This window comes from Eriocheir sinensis, chromosome 67 (genome assembly GCF_024679095.1).
Source record: "Eriocheir sinensis breed Jianghai 21 chromosome 67, ASM2467909v1, whole genome shotgun sequence".
NCBI classification, from domain to species: domain Eukaryota; kingdom Metazoa; phylum Arthropoda; class Malacostraca; order Decapoda; family Varunidae; genus Eriocheir; species Eriocheir sinensis.
The window spans coordinates 10,015,956-10,027,066 of NC_066575.1; the positions used below are offsets into that span (position 1 = coordinate 10,015,956).

The following is an 11,111-nucleotide window of genomic DNA, read 5'->3' on the forward strand; positions in this document are numbered from 1 at the left end:
AACCTAGAAGATGGACAGGTGAGCAAGAAGTCAAAGGATAATAATTCTTCAACGAATGGGAAACCAAATGCAAAAATTGATATTGGAACATATTCCTATCACAAAGGAACTGATCAAGCTAAACCTAATTCAAAGGTAAACCTTCAGAACAAAGGAAAATCTGTATGTATGTACTGCAGTGGTCGACACTATACAAGTGAATGTGAAAATTATGCTACAGTGGCAACGATACAATCTCGCTTGATGGAATTAAACCGATGCAGTAGATGTGTTAGTACACAACACAACGCAGACAATTGCAACATGGTGTTACTAGACTGCAAAAGATGTCATAAAGGTAAACATCATACCGCACTGTGTGTTTCCAAGGTTAAAGGCAGGAGTAGTAGTGTTCAAGAAGAACGTCCACAAACCACACAGCAAGCTGTCATGTCAGTTAAAGGCAAAGTGAAGTCTAGATCAACAGCACTTCCCACAGCAACCATAAAAGTTCGCAATGAACATAGCAAACAAAAACTATATACCAGAGCGTTCTTTGACCAAGGATCTCGGTGTACTTTTATCAAAGAAGACTTGGTTAAGAAGCTACAGTTGAAGATAAGTGGGAAAGTTAGACTGGCTATGTCTGGGTTTTTACATTCAAAGGATTATGAAGAGTATAACTTGGTACGCCCGGTTGTTCGTCTTGGTAACAGGCTTAAAAGAATAACTGCCGTAGTAGTTGAGCGGCTCCCAGACAAAATCAGTGTGCCGGGACTAACCAGAGTTACAAAGATGTTGAAGGAGGCTGGGCTTTAACTTGCGGACAAACATTTGACTAGTGATGTGATAGATGGAATAAAACTTGTCATAGGTGGAGACTTCTACGGAGAATTTATCACAGGTCTCGCAACTTACTCTCAAACTCAACTGAATGGAAGCCCTGGAGGGTATTTAATATTTGGACAGATTCCTAATAACGAAATTGAATCTTCAGAAAATTCACAGAATGCACTGGTGGCCAGATTTTGTATCCAACCAGATCCTACGGAGATCAAACAGCTGATGGAAGAAACTGAGGTGGAAATCCATAAACTGTGGGATTTAGACACCATAGGAATTATTATCCAGAAACCTCCACCAGATGACTGTTTGGCATACCAAGATTATCTAGATTCTGTACAGCTCAAAGGAAATAAGTACTTCGTCAGGCTGCCATGGAAATTGAATTGCCCTAAACTTCCCAGCAATTTTTCTATGGCGTCATGACAGCTGAAGAGTTTAGCAAATACCCTGGCGGCACGAAATGAAGTTGAAGTTGATATATCATGATCTGATTCAGACTCAATTAGAGAATGATTTCATCGAGATAGTTCCAGCAGCATCTCCGACAGATCAGTGACACTATCTCCCTCATCACGGGTTTAAGAAAGATAGTGCTACAACTCCCTTGCGTATTGTATTCAACTGCAGTGCCAAGAGGAGCGGACAACCGTCTCTAAACGACTGCCTAATGAAAGGACCCTCCTTAACTGAAAAACTAGGCGACGTATTGCTAAGATTCAGAACTAACAAGTACGCATTCAGTGCAGATATAAGTAAAGCCTTTCTGAGAGTAGGATTACAAGAGTGTGATAGAGATTTCACAAGATTTCAGTGGTATGAAAATCCGCAGAATCTTAGTTTTCCTTCAGTTACATATCGGTTCAAGTCGGTGTTATTTGGGGCAACCTGTAGTCCATTCCTCTTTGCAAGCTACCATAGATTACCATCTAAGGAACTCTGACAATATTTACAAAACTCTAATAAGCCAGAACCTCTACGTGGACAACTTTCAAGGGACAGTTGATTGCCAACAACGACTATTTGATGTCCACGAAAATGCAAACATGGAATTAGCCAGGGCTAATCTTCCCCTGCGGGTGTGGGTCTCTAATAATGCGGCCCTTAATAGTAGAATTGCGGAGGATTTTGAAGATTATACAGTTCCTTCTTCTACTAGCGTATTGGATCTATACTGGGATGTTCAGAATGACGAGCTAAGTATCAAACCACCTGCTCTTGTGGACCACAGTTCCCTTAGCAAGAGGAAATTATTGTCTCTGATATCTTCAGTATTTGACCCGCTTGGGTTACTAGCACCAATTACCATCAGGGGAAAATTACTAGTAAAAGAAGCCTGGCAAATGAAGCGTGGTTGGGACGAGCCTTTGCCTCCCTCCTTTACAGAGGAATGGCTGAAATTAAAAGCTGATTTCTTGAAAGCAGATACCATCCTTTTCCCCCGAAATATAGGGCAAGATAATAAGTCATGTACGCTTCACGTATTTTGTGATGCCTCAGCGAAGGCGTATGGAGCAATAGCCTACCTTGTGCCAGACGACAAGAGCAACATATTAACTGCCAAAGCTATAGTAACACCAATGAAAGTTCGCTCGCTCCCACAATTGGAACTAACAGCTATACAAGTGGGAACGCAACTAGCAAAGTATGTTACAAACACTCTTAAGACTTTGAACATAGAAAATGTCTTCATATGGTCGGATAATGAAGCTGCTCTTCAATGGATAAAAAGCAATAACAGCAATATAGTTTATGTCAAAAACAGAGTAGCGAGTATAAGAGAACTCGCTTCTAACTTCAACTTTAACTACGTACCATCCAGCAGCAACCCGGCGGATCTTCTGTCAAGAGGAACATCCCTGGATAATTTATTAAAAGAAACGCTCTGGATGCATGGGCCTTCTTGGATAGACCGTCCAGACAAGTGGCCAGCACAGAAAGAAAATGTGGTTAGCGTAAACACCGTAGTAGAGGCAGTTACTTGTGACCCCATATTCAAGGCTTCAGCTATGTCTTCTCTTACAAAGATTATTAATGTAACCAATAATGTCTTCAAAATCATCAAAGCAGTTAAGCCTTCGGTGCAGCTACCGAGTGCAATGACATACTGGTTGCAAGGCATACAACAGTATCATTATCAAGAAGAATACGAATATCTCACTTCTAAGAATTACTTCAATAAAGGAAACTAAGTTTAGTAAGAAGCCTCGGTTTGTATATGGACTCAAACACTAAACTAATTCACTGTAGAGGCAGACTATCAAACAGTGATATAGGAATTCCGGCAAAATTTCCCATATTACTTCCTCGTCGATCTTGGCTTACCTCACTTAATGTGAGAAGAGCGCATGAACAAACACTGCATGGAGGGGTAGCCGAGAATCTGAGTTTAGTGCGGGAACAGTACTGGATACCAAAAGGAAGACAGATATATAGTAAAGAATGAGATCAGCAAATGCCTTGTGTGTCGAATCATGAACGGAAGAAAGATGAAGCTGCCAGGTCCCCCTGCATTACCTAAAGAAAGGGTAATTCATGCAGAACCTTTTCATACGGTTGGGATAGACTACACGGGAAGTATAACTATCAGTAACCCTACGAACAATGGGTTTGATAAGTATTACATTTGCTTGTTCACGTGTGCCACGACACGTGCTGTTCACTTAGAATTAGGAAAGGACTTGACAGCGCAAACATTTATCAATTTGTTAAGAAGGTTCATCGCGCGGCGATCCTCTCCTAAAGTAATAATATCCGACTACGCCAGTAACTTCAAAGGGGCAGAAAAATTCCTACAAAATTTACATAAAGAGCCACTTGTTAAAGCTCACCTGAATAAACATCTGATCGAATGGAGGTTCATACCCCCCCGAGCCCCATGGATGGGAGGATTTTATGAACGGCTAATTGGTGTAGTAAAGAGCTGCATTCGGAAAGTTCTTTTCAAAAGGAAAATTTCTGAGGATGAATTACGAACCATCTTGACAGAGGTAGAAATGCGAATAAACAACCGCCCATTAACCTACATAGATGATGACGTCAGTCATCCGCAACCCTTGACCCCTGCACATTTGATATATGGGAGACGTTTACAGCCCATGCATTCACGGGAAAGAAGATAGACAAGCTAACCGTTCTCATCACTCTCAGTCCCAGAATACCGGCCAGTCACCAACCCAATAGCTCTTGCAGGAATCCCACGGAGTCGCAGGGGATCCAAGATTGCCTTCTTAAGATTGACATAGGCTGCAGGCATCCCTTGTCGTAACTTACGGCGGCGCTCCACCAGTACGCGAAGCGCTAGGATACGGTCAGTTGTTGACTTATCAGGTGTGAACCCAGACTATTCAGGTCTCTGCAGCCTCAGCAACTGGCTGCGAATTTGCATCAGCAATAGGTGGGCAAGCACCTTGCCTGGCACAGTGAGCAGTGTAATACCACGGTAGTTGTTGCAGTCTTGGCGGTCCCCTTTCCATTTCCTGATAGAGACGACCAGCCCCCTCTTCCAGTCAGGAGGAATGGTACCAGATTGCCATACGGCAGTCAAGACAGCATGCAACCCGTGGATCATAGCCTCGCCTCCAGCTTTGAGCAACTCCGCACTGTTGTTAATGATGCCAGGGGCCTTTCCACCACTCAACTTTGCCTCAACCTCTCTGACCTCGGCAAGAGAGGACGGACTTTCGTTGATGGGTGGATCAGCATCCACCACCTGCAACCCAGCAACTGGAAGCTGTCCACTTGGAGTGTCCGCCGTGTACAACTGTTCAAAGTACTCAGCCCATCGAGCCCTCTGCCCATCCATACCCGACACGTGGCAGCTATCCCCTGTTCGTATAGGGCTCACCTGAGAGAGAGAGATTTGGAGCAGAGCTTCTCCAGGATTCGGTAAGCAGATCGGACGTCATTCGCATTTATATATATATTTTTTTTACAACAAAGGAGACAGCTCAAGGGCACAAAAAAGGGAACAATAATATAAAAAAAAGCCCGATACTCGCTGCTCCTAGAAAGAATCAAAGAAGGTGGCGGTTTCTATCCTTCTCTCTGTACCTTTATCTCCAGTTTCCTTTCTGACCGTTCTATTTCTGCCATGGTAGACGGTCACTGTTCTTCCCCTAAATCTATTAACAGTGGTGTCCCACAGGGTTCTGTCCTATCTCCCACTCTTTTTCTGTTGTTCATTGATGATCTTCTTTCCAAAACGAACTGTCCTATCCATTCCTACGCCGATGATTCCACTCTGCATTATTCAACTTCTTTTAATAGAAGACCCACCCTTCAGGAACTTAACGACTCAAGGCTGGAGGCTGCAGAACGCTTAGCCTCAGACCTTACTATTATTTCCGATTGGGGCAAGAAGAACCTGGTGTCCTTCAACGCCTCAAAAACACAGTTTCTCCACCTATCCACTCGACACAATCTTCCAAACAACTATCCCCTATTCTTTGACAACACCCAGCTATCACCTTCCTCAACACTAAACATCCTCGGTCTATCCTTAACTCAAAATCTCAACTGGAAACTTCATATCTCATCTCTTACTAAATCAGCTTCCTCGAGGCTGGGCGTTCTGTACCGTCTCCGCCAGTTCTTCTCCCCTGCACAGTTGCTGTCCATATACAGGGCCTTGTCCGCCCTCGTATGGAGTATGCATCTCCTGTGTGGATGGGCTCCACTCACACAGCTCTTCTGGACAGAGTGGAGGCAAAGGCTCTTCGTCTCATCAGCTCTCCTCCTCATACTGATAGTCTTCTACCTCTTAAATTCCGCCGCAATGTTGCCTCTCTTTCCATCTTCTATCGATATTTCCACGCTGACTGCTCTTCTGAACTTGCTAACTGCATGCCTCCCCCCTCCTGCAGCTGCACTCGACTTTCTACTCATGCTCATCCCTATACTGTCCAAACCCCTTATGCAAGAGTTAACCAGCATCTTCACTCTTTCATCCCTCACGCTGGTAAACTCTGGAACAATCTTCCTTCATCTGTATTTCCTCCTGCCTACGACTTGAACTCTTTCAAGAGGAGGGTATCAGGACACCTCTCCTCCCGTATTTGATCTTCCTTTCGGCCACCTCTTTTGTTTCTTTTTTTGGAGCAGCGAGTAGCGGGCTTTTTTTTATTATTGTTTTCTTTTTTTGTGTGCCCTTGAGCTGCCTCCTTTGTTTAAAAAAAAAAAAAAGAGGGGTCAGTTTCGGGAGGAGAGGTGTCCTGATACCCTCCTCTTGAAAGAGTTCAAGTCGTAGGCAGGAGGAAATACAGATGAAGGAAGATTGTTCCAGAGTTTACCAGCGTGAGGGATGAAAGAGTGAAGATGCTGGTTAACTCGTGCGTAAGGGATTTGGACAGTAAAGGGATGAGCATGAGAAGAAAGTCGTGTGCAGCGTGGCCGCGGGAGGGGGAGAGGCATGCAGTTAACAAGTTCAGAACTAAGTCAGCGTGAAAATAACGATTGAAAATAGAAAGAGAGGCAACATCGCGGCGGAATTTAAGAGGTAGAAGACGATCGGTAAGAGGAGGAGAGCTGATGAGACGAAGTGCCTTACACTCCACTCTGTTCAATAGAGCTGTGAGAGTGAAGCCCCCCCACACGTAAGATGCATACTCCATACGAGGGCGGACAAGGCCCCTGTATATGGATAACAACTGTGCGGGGGAGAAGAACTGGCGGAGACGATGCAGAACGCCCAACCTCGAGGAAGCTGATTTAGTGAAAGAGGAGATGTGAAGTTTCCAGTAAAGATTTTGAGTTAAGGATAGACCGAGGATGTTTAGTGTTGAGGATGGTGACAGCTGACTGTTGTCGAAGAATAGGGGATAGGTGTTTGGAAGATTGGGTCGAGTTGATAGGTGGAGAAATTGGGTTTTTGAGGCACTGAAGGACACAAGGTTCCTTTTACCCCAATCGGAAATGATAGTAAGGTCTGAGGTTAAGCGTTCTGCAGCCTCCAGCCTTGAGTCATGTAATTCCTCTTGAGAAGGTCTTCTGTTCAAAGAAGTTGAATAATGCAAAGTGGAGTCATCAGCGTATGAGTGGATAGGACAGTTTGTTATGGAAAGAAAATCATTGATGAATAACAGGAAGAGAGTGGGTGATAGAACAGAGCCCTGTGGAACACCACTGTTGATGGGATTAGGGGAAGAACAGTGACCGTCTACCACAGCAGAGATAGAACGGCCGGAAAGGAAACTGGAGATAAAGGAACAGAGAAAGGATAGAATCCGAAAGAGGGCAGTTTAGAAAGCAAAAACTTGTGCCAGACTCTATCGAAGGCTTTCGATATGTCTAGCGGAACTGAGAAATTTTCACCGAAACGGCTAAGAGAGGATGACCAAGAAACAGTTAAGAGAGCAAGAAGATCGCCAGTAGAACGCCCCTTGCGGAACCCATACTGGCGATTAGATAGAAGGTTAGAAGTGGAAATGTGCTTTTGAATCTTCCGGTTAAGGATTGATTCAAAAGCTTTAGAGAGACAGGAAAGTAAAGCTATAGGGCGGTAATTTGAGGGATTGGAACGGTCACCCTTCTTAGGCACAGGCTGTACGAAGGCGTACTTCCAGCAGAAGGAAAGATAGATGTTGATAGGCAGAGGCGAAAGAGTTTGACCAGGCAGGGTGTCAGCACGGAAACACAGTTTTTAAGGACAATAGGAGGCACTCCATCAAGTCCATAAGCCTTCTGAGAGTTGCGGCCAGAGAGGGCATAGAAATCATTCTTAAGAATCTTTATAACAGGCATGGAGTCAGAGGGGGGATGAGTAGGAGGAATATGCCCAGAATCGTCCAGAGTGGAGTTGTTACAGAAAGTTTGAGTGAAGAGTTCAGCCTTAGAGATAGATGAGACGGCAGTGCTGCCGTCAGGGTTAAGAAGAGGCGGGAAAGAGTAAGAAGTGAAACAGGAGGAGATATTTTTGGCTAAGTTAGAGGTCTCTGGAAGAATTAGAGAAAGCAAGGCGTTGACATTTGCTATGGATAAAGGAGTTTTTGGTAAGTCGAAGAATAGATTTGGCACGACTCCAGGCGGAAATATAAAGATCATGGTTAGCGGGAGTTCGAAGGCTTTGGTACCTTTTGTGAGCTGCCTCTGTATCTTTGACAGCACGAGAACAAGCGTGATTAAACCAAGGCCCTCGACTTCCTCACCGAGAACCCTGGCATACCTATCCTTGTCTCTCCTCAGGAGATCTCTAGTCCCACGCGACAGAGCCCTGTATTGGTCCCGGTTCCCATCAAGTTTGGCAGCGCGACTCTCCTCTATATTCTCCAGCGTTTCTGCCGAAGCAAATTCATTCCTAGATCTCAGGTGCTCTCCAGTGCACTAAAAAATAAAAAAAAAGAGCACTGAACACATTTAATCGATTTGAAACTGTCACTGCATACTCCTGAGCACAAATCAGGTCCTTCAGCCTCTCGAGATGGAGCACAGTATTGTTGCATCTCGATTTTTTTCTTGACCTGACATGAAGCTTAAGTGTTGCAACAACAAGCCTATGGTCAGTTGCAAAGAACTCACCACTCTGGTCAACTCAGCTATTCTGAAGGATCCTGAAACGAGTACTTACGAGGATGTTGTCAATCCATAGCCACCCCTCTGGCATCACTATACCATGTCCAGCGGTGCAGCTTTGGTCTTTGGTACTAGGAACCCGCAATTCTCAACTCTCTGGATCTTGCAAAATTCATGAGGAGAGAACGGTTGATGTTCCTGGTACCAGAACCATGGGGACCAACACATAGCTCGTAGTTAACCCTGTATGTGCCAGTAGTAGCACTGAATTCGCCTAAGACAATGAGTGTGTCCCGGGGAGGGCACTGGTCTAATACGGAGTCGAGTTTGTCGTATAACATCTTCTCCTCCATTTTACACATAACGGTAGGAGCGTACACTGCAACAAGAGACATGAAGCCCAATGTGTGCTTCAGCCTCATTCGCATTATACTCTCATCAACCGGAGCAATATCAACCACAAATGGCACCAGTTGGCTGGAGATGCCCATAGCTTTGAGACGGAAGCCATTGATCATGCCGGACTAGTAGAAAGTGAATCCCTCCTTACTTATCTCGCCACTGCCAGGCCTCCTCGCCTCAGAGAGTGCCACATGTCCACCCTCAGCCTTCTGAGCTCATTTGATAGATATGGCAGTCGATCATCGTCCGAGAGGCTCCGGACGTTCCAGGAGCCCACATGCAGAGCCCTGCAAGGTTAACCCCGAGTCTGGTTCCAAGGGTGGACGCAGCATGAGCTGGAGAGAGCGAAAGAGAAAGAAAAACAGCTCGGAAAGGTTGAGGACGCTGCATTCCTCATCCAGATAGACCTGTCCCCACCTAAAGCAAAGGGCAGGGATAATACAAGCTTTTTCCATGGCAACTCAACTTTCCTGTCTGGCAACTGGTTTGCAATATATCTGCGAGTTAAAGGTATCAACTATAGCTTGTAGCATTCAATTCTTAATGGCATAAATGCCTTCCCCTTTGTGATGTCACAGTCACACATCTACGCGACTCCTGCTTGGGACAATAATGGACAGACCTATAGTAGTTACAAGACCTTTGGTCTACTTACACTGTCCATTATTATCCACGAAATATAGCAGTTGTATCTATTAGGCTGTAAGTGGTGGTATAAATAAATGTTTTGTCGACGCTAATATAACACAACGAGTATGATGCTAAGTTAGTACAAGATGAACTCACCGTAATATGGGGAGGCGGTGGCTGAGTGGTTACGTGCTAGCGCCGCGTCAAAAAGTCCTGCCCGCTGCCACAGCTGGGATTTTTCAGTCACCGCCGAGTAACCTAAGACTACCTACATGCTGTCCTGAAAATCACCTATCATACCGGACTTTAAATTCTCTCTACAGAGAGGTTCAGAGATGAGCTCCGGGGGGCAGCATGAGCAAAGCAAGATGGCGTCACTATTAACACTTTTATGCGCTATAACGGGCTGAGACCGACCATCATGCCCCACCAAGAAAGCCTACCGGCGCCAAAGTCCGAGACGTAAAAAGGAAAAAAATGACAAGCTTTTCAAATCAGTGTCATGTTGGCACACAAGTAAAACCTAATTAGTTTTGGGAAAAGAAATATTACTTTATAGTGGTGGGCAGGTTTTATCTGAGTGATGAGAAGAGTGTCCTCTACCGCCTATTGCTCATTCTTCATATTTTTCTTCTTGTTTCTTTGCTCATTGTTTTTGAAGATTGGATATGGATGGTGTCGCCTTTACTGGGTGCCCAGCGTTCGTAGCTCTTCCATTCTTCTCAGCCTGAGGCACCAATGGTCATTTTTTTCTAGGTCTTCTGATGATCCTAACCCGTGTCAGGCAAGGATATGGGATGAAAGGTGGCAACAGATAATCTTTCAGTTTGTCACTCTGATTGCCTGCGCTGCTTTTTAGCCCAGTGATGTACTATGCAAATTGAATCTTATCTGGTGCAACGGCTTCATCAGATGAACCATTTTCTTCAGTCATTCCATCATTTCTATATGAATAGTGAGGCATTCTACGATTTTATTGTTTTTGCTCCTGTTAATATTATTTTGTTATTGTATTTGTTTTACAGTTCTATAATTATTTCATCTGGAAATATTCACAATAACGCCTGGCCCTGTTGGAAAGCAGTGCAGAGTTCAGTACGCTAATATCCGTGAGTTAAGGGAAATCTGAGAGAGCTTTCCTTTTCGACGTTTAATCTTGACGTTCTTTGTTGCTCAGAAACACTTCTCCCTGATTTTAGACATTCTTCAGAGGTATCCAGGGGTTTTAAAAAACTTTCCTGTTATGCAGGAACATAATTTCCAGCGCATCAAGCATGTGCATTTACTTCTGATCCGGCTTTTGCGGTGCTAGCTCTCTAATACGTGACTACAAGTGCCATGAAATCATGAAAATCAAAGTAACTTCTACTTTCAATAACCTATACATTTTATCTCTTTATAGAAGCCCCGATTTGGATGACTCCATCATAGACTTCACAATCTCTTGACGGGAAACGGGGCGCGGGGCCGATTCGCAGGGGGCCGATTTTCAAAAATTTAAAATTTAAATATTTTCAAAACCAAAGCAGCTAGCGACCTGAAACTAAAACAGGCACCTCCCTTAGGCATATATGAGTCTCCATGAGCAGCGGTATCAAAAAATTCAAAGTCGTTCCCTAATAAAATCCCGATTAATTGTTTTTTATATAAGTATAACAAAACTTAAAAAGGCTATAAAATCCTCAGATTTTACGCTAGATGCACAAACATCACCAAATGCAGAGATAATCACTTATATTTTCAGAATC

General features: G+C 44.2%; 1 pseudogene; it reads right to left on the reverse strand.

Annotated features, from left to right (window-relative positions):
• Window positions 1-3,949: 3,949 nt before the first annotated feature.
• Window positions 3,950-8,422, reverse strand: LOC126987875 (uncharacterized; annotated as a pseudogene).
• Between the last annotated feature and the right edge of the window lie 2,689 nt (window positions 8,423-11,111).